This window comes from Acomys minous (assembly GCF_964271855.1).
Source record: "Acomys minous genome assembly, chromosome: 4".
NCBI lineage: Eukaryota > Metazoa > Chordata > Mammalia > Rodentia > Muridae > Acomys > Acomys minous.
Genome location: NC_140486.1, coordinates 93618729 through 93642584, shown reverse-complemented (window position 1 = coordinate 93642584; position 23856 = coordinate 93618729). Strand labels below are relative to the sequence as shown.

Below are 23856 nucleotides of genomic sequence, written 5' to 3'. Positions count from 1 at the left end.
AATTTAAGAGATGAACAGCCAGGCTCTGGGAAGAAAAGCACTGTATTAAAATCTAAAAAAAAAAAAAAAAAAAAAAAAAAAGGAAAAAAGGAAACTAGAAATAATAAACAATGATTTTCGTGGCTCAGACCTCCTTCAGATCTCTAATCATATCTCTTAGTTTATGGCCCATTATGCTTGCATGCCTGCCATGTGGGTCTCCTCAGTACTCTGATATGACTAGACTTACAGTGTCTTACTCCTGTGTACTCAGTATGCCTTTTGCCTGGATACTTTTTCCTATATAGTAAACATTTCTTTTATATCACTTCCTTCAGCCATCTCTAAAAAGTAACTATTAGCGAGGTCTTTTTTTGATATCCTGTGCCAGGAAACTCAGCTGTTAAGGTCTCACTCCGCCCGCCCTGACGGGAAAGCCCTCAGCCTGGTGCGAAATGGAGGACTCCCTTTGTTGGCTGCGAGGCTTCCTCTTCTATGCCTAAGAGCCAAGATCCCCACACCTTCCCTGCACCTGATGAATGTCACGTAGTCCTTAAGGAAATTACAGGTCCAACTCCCTTTCTCCTGATAAGAGCCCATTCATCAAGCACCTGGGATTCCTGGAATGCCTCGCCAGGTAAATAAGGCATCTCAGTACCTTTGCTCTTCAGTATTATCTTTATCCTCCCTGGAAATCTCTACTCCCTCCCCAAAGTTATATATAACCATCATCATTCACCCCAAGCAAAAATGATCTGCCTCTCTGAAGCTGATCCTGGAAGTCTTCATTTCTGTCCATCCTCAAGGGCCTTCAGAATTCCCCATCTGTCCTCCTTGCTCCCTTCACCCTTGTGGACCAATCTCAGGAGATAATCCCCAGGGGGAGGGAGGGTCACAAGCCTGTGTTGAAACTCTAACTCTGAGGTTTGACATGGCAGCGCACACCTTTAATCCCTGCACTCACTCGAGAGGCAGAGGCAGGCAGATCACTGTGAGTTCGAGGCCAGCCTGGTCTACAAAGCGAGTCCAGGACAGTCAAGGCTACACAGAGAAACTCTGTCTGGATAAAACAAACCAACAAAAAACTCTAAACCTGACACCACTTCCGTTTCTTTATAGAGATTTACTGGGTTTTCTTTAGCTCCCTCTTTGTTTTAGTCTCTTTTTAAGTAATGTATTTTTTAATCTGTTGTCTTCTACAAAACAGCAGCTTACATGTTGGTTTCACTACCTCCTAAGTCTCTAGAAAATGTGTGGAACATACAACATACTCCAACATATTTCCTGAATTCATAAGTATAACAGTCTAAACAACTATCATATAACTGCCGATTTTGTCATTCACTAGATCTTATATTGTTGATGACCCAGTAAATTTTAAAAAAAATGTCTTGGATCTTTAAATAAATATTCTTCTTCCCAAAGCTACTATCCCAATCATTTAGCATAATTTAGTCTGTGGAAGGCAGAATTATGTGTTAATAGTCATTAATATAAAAATGTACATCTCAAGTCTAGCTTTGGATATTAAATGAGGATGACAACATGGCTTGTTGGTAAAAGTGCTTGTCATTAAGCAGACCTGAGTTCTACACATGGCACCTGTATACTGGAAAGAGAGAACTAGCCTCCACACATAGGCCATGATGCACATGCCCACAAACATATACACAAAGATAAAATAAATAAGAAAATCTAATTTAAAAATAAAAAATATCAAATATGATTTTTGGATGAGCTAAGCAATACTCCATTCTCAGAGAGGTGCAGTACAGGCTTGCTTCAGTGAGAAGTATCACTTAGGGAGATTCCCAAGATTTCAAAGGGACATAAGTGTCCTTGGCTGCTGCCAAGGCCACATGTTTCCGAGCAAGATATATTTGTCAAGATGTCACAACCGTTAAAAAGTTTTCTTCTCTACATCTAAATTTGCATAGTGTATGTTTCCTTTCTCTGATGTCACAGGTGTCTAGAGGGCTGTCTACAGCAAAGAAACAGCAACCATAAAACTCCTGGAGGAGACCAGACAAGAGAAAACCAAAAAGAGGATAAGCAATCCCTCTATGTTTGCAGCCATTGCTGGAACAGAGGAGAGGCACTAAATGTTTCTACGAGATATGAGCCCATCTTAATATCAATTTTTATGCATGCAGGCAGGCATGTGTGTATGTATACAGAATGGTTTTATCTAAATTTAATTACATGACTCTTTAAATTTTGGGTTGGTCAACTTCAGTTTGCAACTAAAGTCATTTTTTTTCATTCTGTTAATTCCTTGAATTTTGAGTTAAATTATAAAGAAAATTGTACTATTAGCCTTGTGGTCAAATTAGCTATGTATACTACATAAGAACAGCCCCTCCGTCCCTATACAAGGATCTGACTTGGTGTTCTTAGTTACAGCTGCTATTCAGCCATTTATTTATAAACAAAGGTCCCAGTGTGAAATATTTGTTAAATTGGAAAAACTTTTTCTTGAGAATGATATTCTTCAAGTGACTCTCAGAATAATTTACAGAGACATGAGGGGGAAAGGTTCCAGCCTGATAATTCTCTCCAGAAATGGAAAGATAATGTGAACCAAGCACATGTCTGATCTGAGGCAAAAGCTTAGCATGGGGAAAAGTATGCTGGTTGTCATCTGAGCCCCCATCCAATCTCAGACATCAAAGTGGAAAATTTACATGCGCTGAAAGACTGAACTCAGATAAATGAAAATCTCCTCAGATATTTGTTTTAAAATTCCTCTGAGAGGACATTGAGTTTGGATCATGAAAGCAGAGTTCAATTTGTTCTTTTGATTTTTCTCAGTTTCACGTTGGAAAAAAAAAAGTCCTTTCACCATTTCTCCTTGCAGAGGCAATAGGCTTGCTTTGTGTCCCAACTGACCTATTCATAGCATGTTAGTTACACCCTCTTAAGTCTGCCTCCACCTTTGGGTAGTCCCATGGAGCCCTCCTATAGAGCTGGGAACTGATGAAGAATAGAAAATCCTCTGGCTTCATGATGAAAGATGCCCTTTCTTTATTAAAACAAGAAGAGAATGCGTGGAGGATGTGAAAAACAACTTGTTGCCTGTTCGTAAAAGTGACGTGGCTGGAAAAGGAAGAGCACAGTTCTGTAATTGCCGGTACATTAAACAGAGGATGAACAGCTGCTTGAGATCTTGGAGTCAGTAGAATAACAGTCACTGAGCCAGCTTTCTCATATGGTCCAAGGGAGAAGGTGGGGCATGTAGCTGGCTAGGGGCTGGGGAGAGGTGAAGAGGGACGAATTGTAGCCCCATTCGAGTAAGAAAGTCAAGCCAAGAAATATCTGGCTTCCCCATCTAAACTCATCTCATAGGGCTGAGTTCAAAATCCCGCTGGCCTCCAAAACAAAACCCTCTAAAATCAACCAGTGCTGTTCTTCCCTAAAGAGAGCACAGTCTAAGCTCGTTCAGACTTTTGGTTATACAGAGAAGTCTACCTGGTTGCTAGTCTTGTCCTTGGCATGTTTGGGGACTGGGGGTGGCTGTGACTTAGAACAGTGGTTCTCAACCTGTGCATCAGGATCCCTATGAGGTTCAAATGACCCTTTCACAGGGATATCCTTAGACCATTGGAAAACACAGATATTTACATTAGATTTATAACAGCAGCAACATTAAAGTTATGAAGTAGTAACAAAAATAAGTTTATGGTTTGGTTCACCACAAAATGAGAAACTGTATTAATGGGTCACAGCATTAGGAAGGTTGAGAACCGCTGACTTAGGGTGATCACCATCATGTGGGAAACACTACACTTCCTTTGCCTCTCTGTTAAAAAAAAAAAAGTAGGGTGCAGACAAGAACAACCATCTCTACCAGCAGGTAGTGGCTTCTGTCTGTTTCACTGAAAAGCATTCTATCGACCTAATTGGCATGCTGGAACTTCAGAATTTGGCAAATTCGATAAAAGTGGAGCCCCACTTCAGCAACCGTTTGTTCATTCTCAATGCAAATCCTAACGGAAAAGCATTCCATTCTAATTACATTGGATGTCATAAATTAAACACAATAAATTTTATTGTGAAACCTCCTAGGAAGACATTCCTGAATAGATGAGGCAGAAAATGCCTACATTATACTAAACAGGGCTAAAAGTTGATAGTTGTTGGACGGGATGTCTATAAGGAATCTAGCTTTGTACAGGGGAAATTCCAAATAGGCTACATCATTCACAAGGAGATGTTTTCCTAAGTACCATGTCCAAAACCATTTGGGCTTGAACTGCACAAAGGTTATTATCACAGAGGATGGGGGCCAGCTGTTCTTCATTGCCATGGAGAACAGAATGAGGAAAACGGAGCACTAAGGCAGAATTGTAGGAATTCAAACTTCCTGCGATTCTGAGTTCGTCAACAGCAGAAGGACCCTACACCAGAACATTATATAAAAGATGCCTTTCATTCATGGCTGCCTTTATTTGTTGATGCAAAACGGGTATTACTAGAATAAGTCAGATATAATTCAAACACACGACCCGAAAAACAATTAGTTCGACCAACATGAGAATTGCTCTTAATAAAAATAAAGTCTGAAACACCATAAGAAGTACAACTATAGGAAAGCTGGACTTTTACAAAGAGTAATTTACTTCGTCACACCGTGGTGTCAAAGAATCTCAGAAAATGAGAAATTTTAGGAGTCAGAAATTTACTCATTTCACACCACAGATGTGACAGACATATTCCAAGGAACATAGTAACGTCCCCAGAAGTTAATGGTTATCTTTAGACATATATAAATTCACAAACAAAAAGAAAATAATAATATTTTAATCAAACAAGTCATAGCATCACCATTTACTAGCTAGCTAGTTATTTGGTAGAGAGACAATTGCACATAAAAACAACATGAAGGGCACACAGGTTTCCATGGATGTTTTATTTGAGGGCCCTTCGTGCTGGGATTTTATAACTATATTTAAGAGCAAGTAGTAATAGAGTGTCTTCCAGGACCTTTGTAATGAACCAGCAGTAGGAAAGACACTCATTCGCAAGCATTCACACACATAATCAATCCATCTTTGCCAGGCTTTTGAGCTCCATAAAACACTCCCTTTTATGTTTTTCATTCAACTGGAATGAAATTTTCTATTGAGTCTCATTCCAGACACCCCATGGGACAGAGGTACCTTTCAGCACCGGGTACTTCACAGAGTGCATCACCATTGAGTGTGAGCACCTTAATAGACATGGGTCAGAAATGAGGGGTTACTGGATTTCACCCTCAAGTTTCTGTTCCCTGAGGCCATTACAATAGAACACCACTTTCATCTCAGGTGATTCTCAGTTCTCTGATACCTAATTTGTATTTTTATGAGCCTTGATTTCTATAGAAAAAAATGTATGTATGTATATGCATGTACATACATATGTATAACTTGTTAGTAGTTTTAAATCTTAAAACATTTTCTTCTAAGCATGAAGAAAATAGTAAAAGAACCACATAAATAGTTTCAGGATATATGTACATCTAAACCTAAACTCCCTTGGGCATTCAGGCCAGCCCTCTTTATAGGCCAAAGTGGAGAAATTTCTGCCAAATTAGAAAGCAACTTAATTTCTTTAAGATCTATCCAATCATTTTATTTGAGATACAAATTGTATAGGTATCCCAGGGTTGAAAAGATGTTCCCTTGTCTTTGTATGGAGCATCTTTGCATGGATGCTTTGAGTCCTCTGCCCAGCTCTGTTCCATAGGAATCCTTTCTCTTCCTACAATTACCAGCCAACCTTTAAAGAAACCCCAGTTTATCATAGTAGTTAAGAGCACAAATACTGGGTTCTGAATGAATGAACTCAGACGCTAACTTTGCCTCCTAACTGTGTACCCTTTAGGTGTTAGTTACCGAACCTCTCCGAGTATTTGATTCTTCCCGGTGAAACAGAGGTCAGATAATTTTTCCCTTATATGGCTGTTTGGAGCATTCTAAAACATGCTTAGAACTTTACCTATACCTATTTTCCTGTATGTGTGTAAGGTGGCTAGAAGACGCAAATGGAGGGTGGATGGAAGAAAACATATAACCACAAGAACACCAAAGTCTGCATGGGAAGGAAAATGCCATGCTCTTTGATCCTTTCTATATGACACCAGTATGATGGACATTTAAAAAATAATTTTATATTTTTTTAATTTATTCACTTTACATCTCGATTGTAGCCCCAATCCCTCACCTCTTCCTGGCCACCCCCACCCTCCCTCTTCCTCCTTCTGCCCTCTCCCCTGGCCCTCAGAAAAGGGGAGCCCTCCTCCCCTACCATCTGACTCCAGCCTATCAAGTCTCATCAGGACTGCCTGCATACTCTTCCTCTGTGGCCTGGCAAGGCCACCCAACCAGGGGGAAGTGATCAAGAGCAGGCACCAGAATCCATGTCAGAGGCAACCTCTAATCCCATATTAAGGGACTCACATGAAGACTGAGCTGCTGTATTGACTACATCTGAGTAGAGGGGTCTAGGTCCTCCCCATGCATGGTCATTGGTTGGTACATTAGTCTCTGTAGTTCTCCCTTAGCCCAGATTTGTTGACTCTGTTGGTCTTCTTGTGGAGCTCTTTTGAAGTAAAGTGAATCTTCTTTTCTTTGTAGATACGAAACACCAGATATAATGCCCCAGGATCATGAGCCTCTGAAATGTAGAGTATGACGTCTCTCTTGACGTCTGACGTCAACAATACCACATGATGCTTCACTTACTTTATAAGAACCAGATAAGGAAGACAAGAGTTCACAGAATGATAAGCCCTTCTGAGAAAGTGAATAACCTAGTTTTAGATGGTTTCTTCTCCACAGCTCTCTTCCAGGGTCCCTTTCACAGGGTGCAAGGATGACCCCGTTCTTCCCAGACTATCAAGCACCATGAATCAAGGCTGTATTTATTTACTCGTTTAGGCTACATTAAGCAAGCACATGCTGCGTGTTTGAGACTCTGCTGGGTTGGGGGAGGGGTACAAACAAAAGCACCAATTCACACATCTACATCAGATACCACCGCTCCCCCACCCCAAGGAACTCACAAGGCAATCAAGCATCAGAATAAAAATGCTGTATCTGATCAAGGGCAGAAGAGCGAGAGGCTCAGACAGAAGGACGAAGCTCTGTGTTACTTACTTTGCTGCTGTTACAAAATGCTGGGCAGAGCAACTTAAGGAAGGATTTGTTTGAGCTCACAATTTGAGGGTACAGTCCATCAGAGTGGAGAAGTCAAGGCAGCACAGTCCTGAGGCAGCTGGTCACATAGAATCTGCAATCAAGAAACAGAGTTCATGAATTCTTGTGCCAGATGTCTTGTTTGTTTGTTTGTTTGTTTGTTTGTTTTTCAAGACAGGGTTTCTCTGTGTAGCTTTGGCTGTCCTACACTCACTTTGGAAACCAGGCTGGCCTCAAACTCACAGAGATCCACCTGCCTCTGCTTCCTGAGTGCTGGGATTAAAGACATGCGCCACCACGACCCGGCCAGCAGGCGTCTTCTTTTGATTCAGTCTAGGACCCTTGCTCATCAACTGGTGGTGCCCACTTTTAAGATGGGCTTTCCCACTTTAGTTAACCCATTCTAGAAATGCCCTCCCAGACTTGCCCAGAGGTTTGTCCCATAGGTGATGTTAGATCCTGTCAGACTGACAGCCAGTATCAGCCATCAGGAGCTTTGTTCAGTGAGAGCTACTGGGTTCATGCAGATGAAATGCTTTAGCACAGGGCTACAAGGAAAGTTGGCCATGATTCAACAAAGAAAAGAAAGCAGCAGCGTTTGTCTACTGGACTCATGCAAAGGCACGGAGGCCCAAAGAACAAAGGATGCCGTGGATGCCTAGTCATATTCGTATTTGGAATGGGGAACAGATTGCGATAGCATGATGAATGCAAGCCCAATTATGACCCAGCAACCTTCAAAAGACCACAAAGGGCACAGTGGTAGCAGACTACTTCTGATGTCATGCTACTACCATGACTCATTTGATTTCTTACCTGAGGTTAAAAAAAAAAAAAAAAGAAAGAAAGAAAGAAAGAATGACAGTCTCAAAGAATGTGGAGAGTCTCAAATTACTGAAGTGAAGACCACCATTCCCCTTGAGAACCTGCCTCTGTGAGCTCTAGGAAATGGGAGCCCTCTAGTCTCTCTCATGCAGCCTGTGTCCTACCTGAGGGTCTTAGAGTAGACGGTTCTTAACCTCATAAGGGAGTGTTAGCGCACAGTCACTATGCTAACTTTGCTTTTTACACAAGATTTACTTATATATTACCTAAATTAATAAAGAATAATAATATATACATCTCTAATGATTTAATAAACATTTGTCTCAAACAATACATATGATCTCTCCCCTTCCCTCCCTCTTCCTCCTCCCTCCCCTCTTGGTGTGTGTGTCTGTGTGTGTGTGTGTGTGTGTGTGAAATGTGGAGGATCAAATCCAGGGTCTTTTAAATTCATTTATTTATTTTTTCAGACAATGTCTTGCTATGAGTGCAGCCCTGCTACTCGCCATGTAGCCAAGACTGCTTCCAACTCATGATAATCATTCTGCCTTAGTCACCTGAGTGACAGATGTGAATGACCACACCCAACTCTGAAAGACATTCTTGTTGATTCCAAACCCTGACTGTCAGCTATCCTGCAAAAGGGGCGCCATGATGAAGTAAGGAGATCAACCTTTTAACAGTGACTCTGTTAAGCCAAGTATGGGCACCAAACACCCCAGGCTGGAAAAATTACATCATCACTTGCCAAGAATGTTAAATGTTGGTGTGGCACTGCAGTTCAAATGACTCTTTCCAGCTAGCCCTTCAGAGCTTAGTGAATAATGGACTTACCCACAAAATGCAAAGAAGAACATGGAAGAAAAGCTTTTTAACAGACTTCCCAAAAAGAAAGCTCTTGTACGAGTAGATACCTAAAAGGCCACTTATGGGGTTTGATGGGTAGGAAAAGGATGGGTGTGAGAGAGATGGATGGAAATGGGTTAGGATGCAAGCTCTGCCGAACAAGTTGAAAGGGCTGACCGTGTAGCTTGGGGGAAATTGCTGATACAAGACAAAAGGGGATTTTTATGGCCAAATTTCAGATCAAGAAGAGGAACAAAACTTACGCAAGTTAGAGTAGCCAATCAGGTGAGACAACAATGGGCCAGGGTGATTTCTACAAGAGAGGCCTTAATCTTGGGCACTCCATCAGCCAAGAACTTGATTCTGTAATTAAAATTACAAAGACTCTCTGAACTCATATTTAAAAGAATAGTAGAAGGGTTAGTAAATGCTGTGATATTTGATGCCCTTTCATCTATATAATGGAGCTATAAAAATGTATCTGGATTAGGACTACCACCATTAAACGTGAGAGGGCTAAGCCACTTCAGGTTTTCATGGCTTTGCTTATATGGATGAAAGAAAGGTAGTTCTCACAGCACGGCCTTTTCTTCTCTAGTTTCTCAGGAAAAAGTAGAAGCCAGCCTTCTGCAGGGACAAAGGTCTTTTGAACTAGGAAAAGCATTGTGTAGTGTATTAAATATATATATACATTAAATACATATATATATATATTTAAATATAATTGTCTTTCCTTGCTCCTTAATACAGGCCCAACAAAACATTTTCTGGAAGTGTGCTACATTTGAAAGTCTGTGAGAGGATAAACTATTGAACAGCTGAGGCCTTTCACCCCAGGCCCACCACCTACAAAACTCAGCACACTCCCCTTTGGTGTTTGTGAGCAAGTCTGTGAGAGGAATTTGCAGGACAAATAAATGGGGGCAGGTGTAAACTGAAGGAGAAGAACACCTGTCCCTGCATCTGGCCACCAGACCTCGCTTTAATGTGCTGTCTGCTGAGAAATTGAGGCGTCTCATGTTACCCAGAGGCCTTAGTCTCCACTGGAGTAGGCAGAAAGGAATTCTGTGACCAGAAGATGTGAGGCTTGGTCTGCTGCCAAGAACAATAGCAAACGGTACAAAAGGAAAAGTTTTGTAGAGACAAAGGCGCTCCATGACAGAACAGCCCACAGCGCTGCCCGTTAAAGAAATGAACCCCTAAACGAATGTCCCAGCTGGATTAACAGCCGGCTGCTCCCCTTTTACCTTCTATTGCTGTTCTGGCCAGTAACTGCTTGCTGCTGTCAGAATGCGGGGAGTGCCTCTGCCAGCAGTAAGCAGTGTCTTCATTTGGGGCTGTCTTGTCTGGTCAGAGCAAAGCAACTTGGAAGATTTATGCCCCTTTGCTTTCAGTCCCTATTTTTTTTCCCATTAAAGGGGAGAATTTAGAGCAAAGTTACCCATGTAACTCCAACCCAGTGCTGGAGAAGTCTTCGCTGACTTGCAAAATATCAGCAGAATCATGTGCCCAGTAGGAACAGAGGTGAAGTGCATAAAACTCCGTGCAGTTCACTGCACAGTGTATCTAGCAGTGGCTTCACCACCACGGAACCTACCTAAGGTCGAATAATACCAATAATACAAACAGAGGACATGCTCTTTGCCAGTGAAAAGTTTATACACTTCTCAAGGAGCTTATGGAATACACAGCCACAGAGAAACTCCCAAAGCCATCTGAAGGAATAGAAATTATAGAGAGGCTAGAACTGAAAGAGAAAATAGCTTCTAGAAGCTCTAAGTCACAGGCCTTGAGTGTCTTTGACGGCCGATAGTGAGTGAGGTCAGGCTTACATGCCTCGCGCACTGGTGCACTGCTTGGTATCTGCAGGCTGTAACCGGAGACAGAAGCCACTCCCGCCCCGACCAAGGCATGGATAAAGCGCAACAATGCGGGAAAGGTACCAGCAGATTAAAATTCCCAGGGAACCTAACTGACTGAAATCGATCTGAGAGGCAGTGAAGGGTGGCGCAACAGGTCAAACATGCCCTATGAAGCTTCAGAGAGTCCCTGCAGAGGAGGGTGGAGAGGGGGTCAATGAAGCGGGGAAATAAAGCTGTGGGCGCCAGCACCAAGCTTTTTCCTCCCCCCCCGCCCCCCCCCCCCGGCTTTGGCCGGATGTGGGTTCTGAACTATCCCAGATGGAATGTATTGGGTCAACAGTCCGTGAAGTGAGGAGTCCTGAGCTTGAGGAGGAAGCAAGCACCCCAGGTGTCCAGTCCCAAATATTTTGGCAGGAAATTTAGACACAAGGGGGAAAAAATCATTTATTCATGGAAAACCCTCAATGGATTATTTTTTAGATGCCAAGGTTTCATTTTCTGTTGTGAGTGGATACATGCAAAGTTTCGCTGTTAGCCTGAAGATAAAAAGAAAAAAAAGAAGAAAAAAAAAAAAAAAGATCTGACTTCATTAAAAAACTTCGCTTAACAGTTGTTGGCTTACGGCATTAATGGCCTGGGATGCTCATGAAAGCACATGCTCATGATTCTAGCATAGAGGGCTTGTCAGTGACATTTGCTTCCTGTGTGACCCATGAGAAAATGTAATCATTTTAATTCCCCCCTCTCGCCCTCTCTGTCACATTTTCGTGAAAACACACACACACACACACACACACACACACACACACACACACACCACGCGTGCAATACGGTAAATACATACTTGCTCATGTTTTCCTTACATCTGCATCCTCCCTCTTCTACCGCCACCGGAACCATGAGAACGCACTCTTTCCTCTGTTGCTCTGGCCAACCGAACCACCAATGAGTGAGCCAGCGCTTCATCCCTCAGCATGGCCTCTACTGAACGAGGTATAGCTATGCCTGGTCCCTTTCACTGAGTCTGAAACACACCATCTTAAGTCCTACAGGCTCTGTCAAGTTATGGCTGTGCACCCAGCGTACCTCATGGCATTTTCTTATGTGCTGCCAGAGGTTTACAGACAAGTAACAATTAAGCCAGCTAAGACAATACCCATTTCCATTGCTCTTAGCACTTTCCAGTATCATTTATTTAGACCCAGTCTACTGCTGTGTATCAATGGCTCAAAAAAAAAAAATGCAGCTTTTTTTTTTACAGACACAAATACAGAAATTTACAGTTTCTGTAAGGTTACAAGAAATACAAATCCCCAATTGATATTCATATTTTAGTTTATTTATGAACTGGAGAATACACATGAGGTCCGAACACTGGCCTACTGTAGTGTTTCTTTGCCATGGAGAAACCATATTGTGATTCCAAGATTGCACTGGCAAATGGGCTGCCTGAAGTACCAAATCTAAGCCTTTCGTGTCTGTCATCAGACACATAAAATGATGTTTTCTGAAAAGGCAGAAGACCAGCAGGAAAGCAAAAGACTAGCAGGAAACATAATCTTTGCTTAGTACCAACTTAGAATTTCTTTCCTTGGGAGCAACATTTTATGACTTCTTCACTTGCAGGATGTTTTTGAGAGTAAAGATTTTATGTCAGACAATTGTCACTTGTTACACATTGCTTATCTGTCATATGGTGTGAGCTGTCTATCCAAAGCAAATGTAATTTACTGGGAGACCCAAGATCTGTGCAAAAAAAAAGTCTGGAGTACTACTCACAGACTATTGTCAAAAATGCTATTTGTTGAGTCTAAATCTCTCTTCGACACACCAGAGACCAGTGGCAGCTAAGTGTTTCCCAGGCAGAGAACTGCCGCGTTTACAATGTCAGAAGCAACTGTCCTTAAACTGTAGCTAAAAAGCAGACATCTTCATGTACTCTGTGTGTGTGTGTGTGTGTGTGTGTGTGTGTGTGTGTGTGTGTGTGTGTAGTGGGGCAGTTGCTTTGACTGTTTGTAGATTTTGCTTTCTTATGAAAATGTACATTCTTCTCTGGAAAAACTAGATCTGGATTTTCAAATAATTATCTTGTGAGCAGACACATGTTTAAAAGGCTTTCAGGTCAATTCTGTAAGCAAGGAGTAAAGACAAAGTAGGAGGTGCCCAGAATATGAAGCTAAGTAAGACAGTGCCTTGATCCAAGGGCCCAAGCGTGAACCTACCTATGTGTGTAATTTTGTTATGAAGTGGAATCTTTTAGATAATTTTTTAATTTATATACAAAATCCTCTGAGAACACAGAAGAAAGAACGGTGATTGTCTAGTGTAGTCGGGCCATGTTTTGAGCAAGCAACATTTGACCTGTACCTTGAAATCTAATGGTATTTTAACAAAGAGGAGACAGCAAGTAAATATGTCCTTAGGGGCATGTGGGGTCTGGGCCAGGCACTTTGGCTAGGAGCCCAAGATGATCACAACTGACAGGAGCCCTTGATGCTACTGCCTTTCACAGAATCTTTGGGATCTCACCGAAGAGAGAAATGTCAAAATTAATTTGTAATGATTCTTCAAAGAGAAGTAATGCATAATGTGCCAGGTCAGAACTGAGGCCTGGCTGGCCCACCTGAGAGGGGAGGCTCATGGCAGCTGAATAAGGTTGTGTTTATTTCCCCTCCATGCTGCACTGCCACTGCTCCCGCTCATCTCATTCATGGCATTCCTGATACCCTGAGTACACAGCATCTACTTCCACTAACAACATTTCTGCATCCACTTCGACTCTCCCAGGAGCACCTCATTGTCTTTTGGACCATCTGCAAATGTTAACATCCCTGCAGGGCCACTCGCTACACAAATCCTGCTACTCCATTCGCCTTCCATAGCATTAGTTAGATCTTCCTATGGGCGAAGCTCTGATGAACCTTTCTAGCCTAATGCCTTCCCAGAATTCCAGATTTGCTGCCCACTGGCCCTCCCCTCACTCCCCCTTAATCTGGATAGCAACAGCCTGGAGCTCACCCACTCGCCCACCTTCTTCTTTGTTTACATTTAGATAGCATCTCCTTCAGGAACTAGTGTTTTTTTCCCACACACACACCAAAACAAACATAAACTGTCTTATCGTGTGTACATTTTAACATCTCACATTTCTTCTAGCATAGTATACATTGTACCTTATTCTAAACTATTTGTTTGTTTGTTTGTTTATTTTCTGGACTATAACATAATCTCTTATTCACAGTATACCTTTGGTACATACCATAGAATCTGGAATATAGGAAATGTTCAGTTCTTACTTCTAACTAAATAAAGTCACTGAAATATATCCATTTCTATAGCAACTTGTATTCTAATAAGTCTGATGGATGATTTGGAAAATGAAGTCTTCTTGTGATTTATACCACCCATATCAGGGTGAAGCATGCAAAGCTGAGAAGGCAGATTCTGTACTCGGAAGGAAGTGGATATAGTATTAATTAATCACTGGCAGGCCAAGAATTACTAAAGTGCAGTGAAAACGTAAAAACAAAAAAAGTCAGCCCTTCCTGCTTAGATGGTTTGGGTTGTGGAAGAGGACAAGAAGAGAAACTGGTCTGGAATGGTGTCCTGATTTCTTTTATGTTGTGATAGAATAGTCAGAGAAAATTCACCTTATGGGAAAAAGGGTTTATTTGGCTTACAAGTCCAGGTTATAGTTCATCACCACAGGGAAGTCGCAGTGGCAAGAGCTGAGACAGCTGGATGCATCACAGCCATTTCAAGAGAGGAGAGAGATGAACGGATACATGCTCACCTCCTTGTTTGTTCTTAGCTCAATTTCTCCATTTTGTATATGGTTCAGAAATCCCAGCCTAGTGAATGGTGCTGCCCAATGTGAGCCAAGACAATGCAGGTAGTCCTCGATTGAGACTTTCTTCTTGGGTGACGCAACGTTATGTCAAGTTGACAACTGAAACCAACAATCACAGAGGAGATGATAAGTCACAGCTTTACTTTGGAATATTGTACATTTGAGACTTAATTCATCCCAGTGGGCAAAAACCCAGGTAGCCTCCTAAACTTGGCAATACTATATACTATTATATAGCCATAGAAATTTAGTGCCTGTGATTAAAGGGGACCAGAAATAGGAGGATCTGAGATACAGTGCACTGCTTTGTGGATATCCCCAGTTAAAAAGTATGTCTGGCCAAACTTGAGCTAGATAAAATTCTGCTTTTAGGGCAGAAGCACACCTGCCCAATCTTGAGTTAGTATAAGTCAGAGACAAAAACTCCAAGAGAACCTGAGAAGTCTTTAAAGTTTGTCTTGCTATGCTTCTTCAAGTTGCAAGTCCAGGAGTAGATGGGGACACCGCACCTTGGAGAACTCCACAGTGGCTGGAGGGAAACCTATAGGGGCATCATGATGAAAATATACCACCAAAGCAACTTAAAACAACATTCTATCAGCTAAGAGCAGGACAAGGTGTATCATTTTGTCAGTTTTGCTATCCTGACACTAATGTCTGCATTAACCTAATTTTTAAAATACAGTTTATTAATTTATTCATATTACATCTCAATTGTTATCCCATCCCTTGTATCCTCCCATTCCTCCCTCCACCTCATTTTTCTCCTTACTCCTCTCCCCTATGACTGTGACTGAGGGGGACCTCCTCCCCCTGTAGATGCTCATAGGGTATCAAGTCTCTTCTTGGTAACCTGCTATCCTTCCTCTGAGTGCCACCAGGTCTCCTCATCCTACCCAGATCTACCCATTAACCTGATTTTAATTGCACACTCAGCCTGGGGATGAAAGAGTCATGTCATAAGTTGGTTTTTATGCTACATCCCATATTCACCTTTGACCTTGATGCTTGTAGACTGAATTATTTCCAGGCCAATGTGAACTGAGCAGCAAGTGATTAGCTAGGGAGATAGCATTTACTGGGAGCTTAGGCATCGATCAAGAAAGCAATCTTTCCATTTTATACATGTTCCGTTTCACTCCAGAATAACTCAAGATGGCTTCTCAGTTGACCGTTTTTTGTTTTTTTCCCAGGTATCCTCCTCCATCTGTTCTCTCTGGTAGGATTTCAGTGGGGCTTTTAAGGTTGTAAGCAGTCCATAATATTGTTTAATTTAGAAAGCTGTGAACTGCTAAACGTTTTTGGGTCATGGAGAACTAAAGAATAAATAAGGATCATGTGACCTATGTAAGACTTTCCTATGAAGCTGTGTAAGGCCAGCGAGCAGTATGGGATGCATTCCAGGTTTAAGGGCCTTGTGTCCTGTTTGCATTTCCTTCAAAACTACAGCCAAAATGGGATGAGTCACGGCAAAGATAATCAGAACACAAGAGTAAGCCAGGGAAACATGTCCCTCCACAGTGGCACCTGCCTTATGTCAAATTTAACTTACATATCCAAAGAAAATCATCGTATTTCTACTGAGCAAGGCAATATGACATTTTTACGAACTTAAAGCGGTCTGACTGTAATCACAAAGACTGAGATCTTATCATTGCCAAATACTTTCCACTCTGACCTCATTTCTTGTTGGTCGAAATTTCTGCAAATGTTTTCCCTCTGAGGATTGGGGGTTTCTCTGCCCAAAGGTGAGATGACTATTCTAAAAAGATAATTTGAAGCCCTCTCAGCCACTTTTTTAAAGTCATAAACACAAAAATGTAATCATGCTATTTAACCGTGAAAATGCCAAAAAAACTCTTTAATTTAAATAAAAATATCAGTGAATGAGGACTATCCTTATTCACTCTGTAATATTTTAAGGTAACCCCAAAGTATATAAAATTCAAGGGGCAGGAAGGTGAATATATATGTGCGCTCACATGAGTGGTGTGTGTGTGTGTGTGTGTGTGTGTGTGTGTGTGTGTGTGTGTCCGTGTGTGTGTATGTGTGTGTGTGTGTGCATTTGAATAAGTGTATGATCAGACATGTCTGCATGCACAGCAGAAATAAGAGAATAGCTTTTGGCAGTCAATTACTTCCTTCCTTCTTCACATGGGTTCTAGAGATCAAACTCAGGTGATCACATTTGTAAGCACCTTAATTCACTGAACTACCTTACAGGCCCCATTTATAGCTAAAAATGTTTTAATTAACTTATTGTTAATTTTAGTGTGTGTGTGTGTATGTGTGTGTGTGTGTGTGTGAGAGAGAGAGAGAGAGAGAGAGAGAGAGAGAGAGAGAGAGAAAGGTATATAAGGGGGGGCGGGTGGTATGTGTGCCCCAGCACAGGTGTGGAGGAGACCAGAGAAAACAGTGGAGTTTGATGTCTCTATTTCTTCATGGGCTCAGAGATTGAATTTAGGTTGCTAGGCTTGTGCAGAAAACACTTTCACCCACTGATCCATCTCTCCAGTGCCCCCATTTATCACTTTAAAAAGAGTGGTCTGCCTCATTTTGTTTATTTTGAACCTTAGAACATTGTTGCTGAAATAAGCTTCTTCTAAATTGCTACAGAGAAGAGGTGCAAGTTTTCCGAACATGGAAGTGGCAGGAGTTAAGGTCAGCGATCCCTGCCAGCTTGCTCACATGCATTGAACATGTCCTTCTTAGGCACTAAATCATAATATATGCGCTCACACCACACTGCTCTTTGCAGAGACCACCACAGTCCAGCAAGCTTACTATACAAATAAGGAGACTCCAAATGGAACGTTGGGTGGAAAATGTAAGGACATTAGACCAAGGCTTACTTCCAATCACATTGTTCTGATTGTTTTGGTCAACCTGACAGAATCATGGGAAGAAACAAACTTAATTGACTTAATCAAGAAGATGTCTTCTTCACACCGACCTGTGAGCAAGGGGACTTTTCTAGATTAATGGTCAACATGGGAAGGACCCAGGCCACCTGTGGTCAGTGCCACCCCTGGGAAGATGGTTCTGGGTTGTACGTATAAAATGAAAGCTAAGCCAGCCTTACAGAGCACACTGGTATGCAGGATTCCTCCATGGCCTTTGCAGACTTTCCTGCCTCCAGGTCCCTGCTTGAGATTTCGCACCACCTTTGTCAGTGATGGGCTGTGATGGAGACATGTAGGGCAAATAACGCCTCTGAGTCACTTTTGGTCATTGTGTTTATTACAGCAATAGAAAACAAGCTAATGAACATATTGTTGCCTGACTCGCAGGCAGAGAGTGTCAAATGAAAATAAACCAAGCAGGCAAGCACCAGTTCATGCTGCCCTGTCTCCCCTAGCTCCTTATCTCAACAACACTCACTGATCACCATCTTGTTCACAGTCATTCTTACTTGTAGGAGGTACTAGTACCCATCATTTTGATTTGTGTTCACCTAATAATCAATGATGTTGGCAATTAGTGTATACATTCTATACTTCAGTTTTTCTGAAGTTGTTTAGACCATATTTGTTGAAATGTATTTTACTTCATGTGTACTATAATAATATGTTTTTTGGCTTTCAAGTATCTTAATATTTTTTAGTAATACACTTTAGATCATATTTGACAAAGGAATGCCACATCTACGGTATCAGTTCAATACTTTTGGAGAAATAAAGGAAGAAGGTATCATGGGAGACAGAAGAATGGCAGGCAAAGACACATAGAATTCACTGAATTTTTGGAAACTTTGGTTGTCTCAAGTTTCCCAAAATATCTCCTTTACCCTTATACTTCCTTGATATTTGTCAGAATACAACATTACAGGAAATAATGGTTTTCCTTTAAGAGTTTGAAGTGGTTTATTTTATTTATTCAGCAATATTAATGCCTGTGGTCTTCTTGAGAAATCTCGACTGACTCCGGACTTAAATATGTCCCTTCCTTTGCCCTTTGTAAATACTTGATACCTCACTTGCTGACCTTGTAAAATTTCACAGAATCCATGGAATGGGCTTCTTAAAACAACTGTGCAAAGTAATCAATTGACCTGTGCTGCCTGGAAATGCAGGTCTTTCATTTATATTTTTTATTTGTCTGAGTCCTTTATACCGTAAAGTCCCAAGTACACATGATGATCTTGTCTACAAAGTCAAATTTGAGAAGTGAAATTGTTTTTGAAGGCTGATTAGATTATGTTTTAAGTGTCTGCATGTTAGAAAGATAATGGGTCATCTTGAATCTAATAAAGAGTCTCTATATAAAAACCCTAGCAAATATCACATTCATTAATAAAATATTTCGCACCGTCTCCTTGATATTGAGAACAAGCAAAGGACACCCACCACTAATCGTATTCAAAAGTGCTCAGAAAGCTTGGGTCAAAGCAGAAGGGTGGGAAGTAGAAAGCAGTCATGTGATTAGAAATAAGGAAACAGAAGTATGACTATCCATCTATGACTTGTATGTACATAAAAAGCCCACAAGAGTTTCTAGAGAAACTACCAGTCTTAACACACTTACCATGGCACCTGACACAGATCAATGTTAAAGAGTCCCATACACTTCTTTTGTATGTTAGTATGGATAAGTACACAGCGACACTCAAATCTAGAAGATATCTGAATCAACATGTGTTTTTCCCAAACCACGTATGGGATTAAAGCCTAAGGAAATAAATGTAATATATCTTCATTAGAAGTTATAAACACTGTTACGAAATACATATATAAATGAAGCGATAGCCTATGCCTTTCAATATTCAATATTGTAAAGATATAAGTATTGCCAATGCAATACAGAGAAGAGAAAAGGTTGTAGACATTGGGGTTATTTCACTGCAGTAAGGCAATGTGGCAGACATTAAGTGGTTGAAGAAGATTGTCACCTAGTCCAACCTTAATCAGCTTAGGGTAATTAAGAGACCAGCAGGTTCAGGTCATATGCCCGAATTTATAGGCTGTACTTCAAATTTCTTCTGTGTACTGTGCTAGCAGGGTCATTACAAGCATATAGAATATAGAATGTAAGTAACATGACCCTGTCCAGGATAACGCCTCCCTTCCAACAGGCAGTCAGGACACATCCTGCCCCACCCCAGTGTCTGCGGGCCAGCAGGGTCCAGATGGCCTCGGAATGTACAGCTCTAATGCACTGGAACACTGCAGGCTTCATCTGAGAAGTGACACTGATAAGGCTCTGGAAACTATTTCTAGTGGAATGGGCCACCTGTGCAATGTGAAACTTGTCACTTATCAAATAGCAAAATGGAAAATTCTTAGAAGGTGACAGGATATTTTATAGAACCAAATGTTGACACAGTTCACAAAGTGTTTTCTTTATATATCTCCATTTCCTTATGAGAGAGTGAGAAAGCGAGAGAGCGAAAGAGAGCTAGAGAGAGAGAGAGAGAGAGAGAGAGAGAGAGGGAGAGAGATTGGTGTGAACATGCGTCTGCATCCGCCTTAGCTTAGCCAGACCTCAAAGCCTCTCCAGCTTCCTTCCTTCTACCTGTTGACAGCATTGTCTTTGTCTTAAGACTGTGGAGTTAGGACTCGTGATGGCTGTGTGATGACTGCATGACACACCTTCCCTGGGGAGGGTTATGTACTTGCATAGTGTCTGTTTCACTTTGGCGAACACGGCCAAGAATGGTTGCAAATCACAGTGGAACATTACCTCAAAGTGTGGGTGTCTAAAAATAATGATGGGGGAGGGAAAGGCTCTTACCCTTTTCATTTAGCTATTAAATTAAACCAAACATATGCAAACCTATGTACAAATACCAAAGGCAATTTTTGGAGAGATATGGATGACAAAATTTAAAGATTGCCAGTGAACTTAAGAAATTTCTAGTTCAAAGAACCAAACAACTTGGGTGAATTACAGCTCTCTGTGACTATCTATATTCATCACCCCCAGTAAATCTTTCTTATTGACTTATTCTATGACATACTTTATACAAAATGGCAGCTTGCCTAGTTAAAGTGCTCCTCATCTTTTCCAGTTGTAGGTTGGTGTGGTGTCATGGACAATAAGACAAGGACAATCCATAAACTGAAATTACTAGAAAAACTGCTTTTTCTGATCAGAAATGACAGACCCAGTGGGCAAACAGGTATTGCATTTTACCCCTTCTTCTGTCTAGAAGAAAAATCTGGCAGTTCCAAAGAAACCATCAGAGTTTAGGAGGCATCCACCAAGGTCTCTCCACCAAGTGGAGAGACTAAGAAGGCTTCTTTGGACAGGGCAGGTACAGGAGACAGATTAAGATTTCACTTGGATGAGGTATAAGAAAAATCAAGGAACAACCTAGAAAAACGTTTGTAATGTGCCTGTAAGACAAAAACCTAATATTCACAGTATATAATTATATTTTATCATAAAGGGAAGAGGTTATCTGATGAGACCTGATAAGCTGTGGTCATATGGTGTGGCAAGAGGTCCCCTTCTGTCAGAGATCTAGGGGAGAGCAATAGGGCCTAAGAGGCAGAGAGGGTGTCAAGAAAACTAGGACCATGAACAGGGTAGAAAGAACTAGAAGTTTTTCCGTGATTATTGGTTGCATATGCAGTCGCAATATAGTGGCTGTGGGGTGAACAGAACTCATGCTTGGGAAATGAGGTTTGCTGAATAAGTACTTAGGGAGTAGAATTCACTTCAACTTCTTCTAACTCCTTGTATTTATTCTAGAACCACACTCTTTAGATTACCATTGCTTGGTTTTCTCTCTCTCTGTCTCCTCCCTCCCTCCTTCCCTTCCTCCCTCCCCTGTTTTAGTCTGCCTTCCTTCCTTCCTTCCTTCCTTCCTTCCTTCTTTTCTTCCTGTCTTTATCAAGATCTTGCTATACACCCCTAGCTGGCCTCAAACTCTCAGTTCTCACTTCTCTGTCCTCTGGGATAAGGGATTATAGGTGTGCATCACCTAGCCTAGCTATTCACCTCAGCCCCCTGGGGTGAGGGATTACAGGTGTGCATCACCTGACCTAGCTATTCACCTCAGCCCCCTGGGGTGAGGGATTACAGGTGTGTATCACCTGGCCAGCTACTCATCCTGCTTTTCAGTGCATTCCATGTCTCCTTGAACATTCATTCACTTTTTTTTTTTTTTTTTTTTTTTTTTAGTTATTAGGCTTTTCCTGATCAACTTCTCAACATTTGTTTAGATGCCAGGAAAGAAACAAAATTCCTTTTATTTTATTATATTGTAATGAAATTAGCATGTCCCTTCAAAGGAATTAACATATTTTATATAACGATTTTATATATGTTAAGTCTAACTTTATGTCCTTCAAGAACATTTTTAGGATGCTTCTCATGAGACTCGTGCATTTCTTGCTGCGTTAGATATTTTGAATACACTTGTAATCCACTTCAAATGGATGTGATCAGAAAGAATAAAAATAGTTTTACAAAGGAGTTTTTATTGCATTCTCAGAGAACTCTGTTGTTCTTCTAACACACTTATATCACACAGTAGTACAAAATTCACTTTCACTGTTCCTAACTCCTTGGATTTATTCTAGAACTGCACTCTTGATTATCATTGCTTGGCTTTCTCTCTCTCCCCTCTTTCCCCTCTTTCTTTCCTTCCTTCATTCCTTTTCTTTTTCTTTCTTTCTTTCTTTCTTTCTTTCTTTCTTTCTTTCTTTCTTTCTTTCTTCCTTTCTCTTAGCCTGTCTCCCTCCCTCCCTTTCTACTTCCCTCCCTTCTTTTGTATAAATCTCTTGACTTATAGTTAGACAATCAAGCTATTAAAATGATAATTTTCTCCGTTTCTCTCCATCCTTATACCTTCTTCTGTTTTCCTCTTCTTAGTGGAAAGAAGGCTTAGTGGAAACAGTGGAAGGCTGTTCAATAATTGTCATGAGAGGTGAATTGCCTCCCCCAATGGCAGCCTGCCTTTGTTTGTATGTTTTGCTTTGCTTTATCAAGATGGGATTTCTCTGTGGGCATAGCTGGTTGTTCTGGAACTTGCTCTATAGACCAGGCTGCACTTGAACTCAGAGACCTGTTGGCCTCTGCTTCCTGAGAGCTGGGATTAAAGGCTAGTGCCACGCCCCTCACTGCTAATGGGAGTATTTCTAATGTAATGCAAAGTGTTGATATTTTCTTAACCTGTTTTTCTCTTTAAGCAAATGAGTATGATGATTGATGTAAGTAGATGCAGATCTCCTCAAACAGAGGCCTTTGTAAGTGGCCCAGGGACCATTACATAATCACACTTCCTGCTGTTCTGATGTAATTTTATACTAAGGTTACAATAGACGTGTGCTATTTGCATTCTTTCAATTATACAACACAGTGTTTAAATACCATGAGGTAGCATGAAATTCCAAATGATTTTTCAAAGACACCTGTAATGAAGCCATTGAGGCATGGAAAGATTTCCTAACTAAAACCAGAAGTTGACAGCAACAACATTTCCTATCAGCAAGTCCCCATAAGTCTTGGTTCAATGCCTTACTCTGCCATGATCCATTTCAGATTGAGCTTCCATGCTACAAAGTAATTATATGTTTAGGATAAGAAGAGATCTCCTGGACAGAGACACACTATTCAACTGATACTGATCTCTTTCTTTCTAAATTATCTTAGTAGCTGCCAACAATAAATATAAAGGAGAACACAGTGGTGGCAGGGCTCAATACTGGCACACACAGGCATTTTTATACACTACTCTGAACAATGAAGAAACTTGGCAAACAACCAAAACATTGTGTCGCACCGCCAAGAATGCGAATCTGGATCACTTCCATTGTGGTTTGCACTTCAGAGTAATCTGTACAATTTGGAAAGCAGGTTATAAAACTCTGGACCAGGTTATCCAAGGTAACTCCTGCATCCGAGGAGAAACAGTAAGGATATGTGTTGACTCCCAGGGGTTCAGGTCTCAGGTGCTGTCCATTGCTTAAGCTAATGAGGACAGCAATGGTTTGTTTCACATTACTATCTGTGAATTTGTGGATGTCAATTATGATTGTATACATGTGTGCCTATAAATTGTTTTCTGTTGCCGTGAAGAGACATGATGACCACTGCAGCTCTTAGAAAGGTAAATATTTAATCGGCATTGGCTTACAGTTTCAGGGTTAGTCCATTATCATAATGGTGGGAAACATGGCGGTGCACAGGCAGACATGGTGTTGGTGAGTGTTCTACATCTCAATCCACAGGCAGCAGGAGACTGTGTGTCACACTGGGCATAGCTTGAGCATAAGTGACCTCAAAGCCAACCTCCACAATGACATACTTCCTCCAACAAGGCCACACCTCCTAGTGGTGCCAGTCCCCATAGGCCAAGCATTCAAACACA

General features: G+C 41.2%; 1 long non-coding RNA gene across 1 annotated transcript; it reads right to left on the bottom strand.

Annotated features, from left to right (window-relative positions):
* Nucleotides 1–6269: 6269 nt before the first annotated feature.
* LOC311596037 lies at nucleotides 6270–10351 on the bottom strand. The gene is made up of 3 exons (XR_014778676.1): nucleotides 10076–10351; nucleotides 7119–7251; nucleotides 6270–6636 (listed from the first exon to the last, which is right to left on the bottom strand). It is a non-coding gene; the product is annotated as an uncharacterized lncRNA (long non-coding RNA).
* Nucleotides 10352–23856: the final 13505 nt, after the last annotated feature.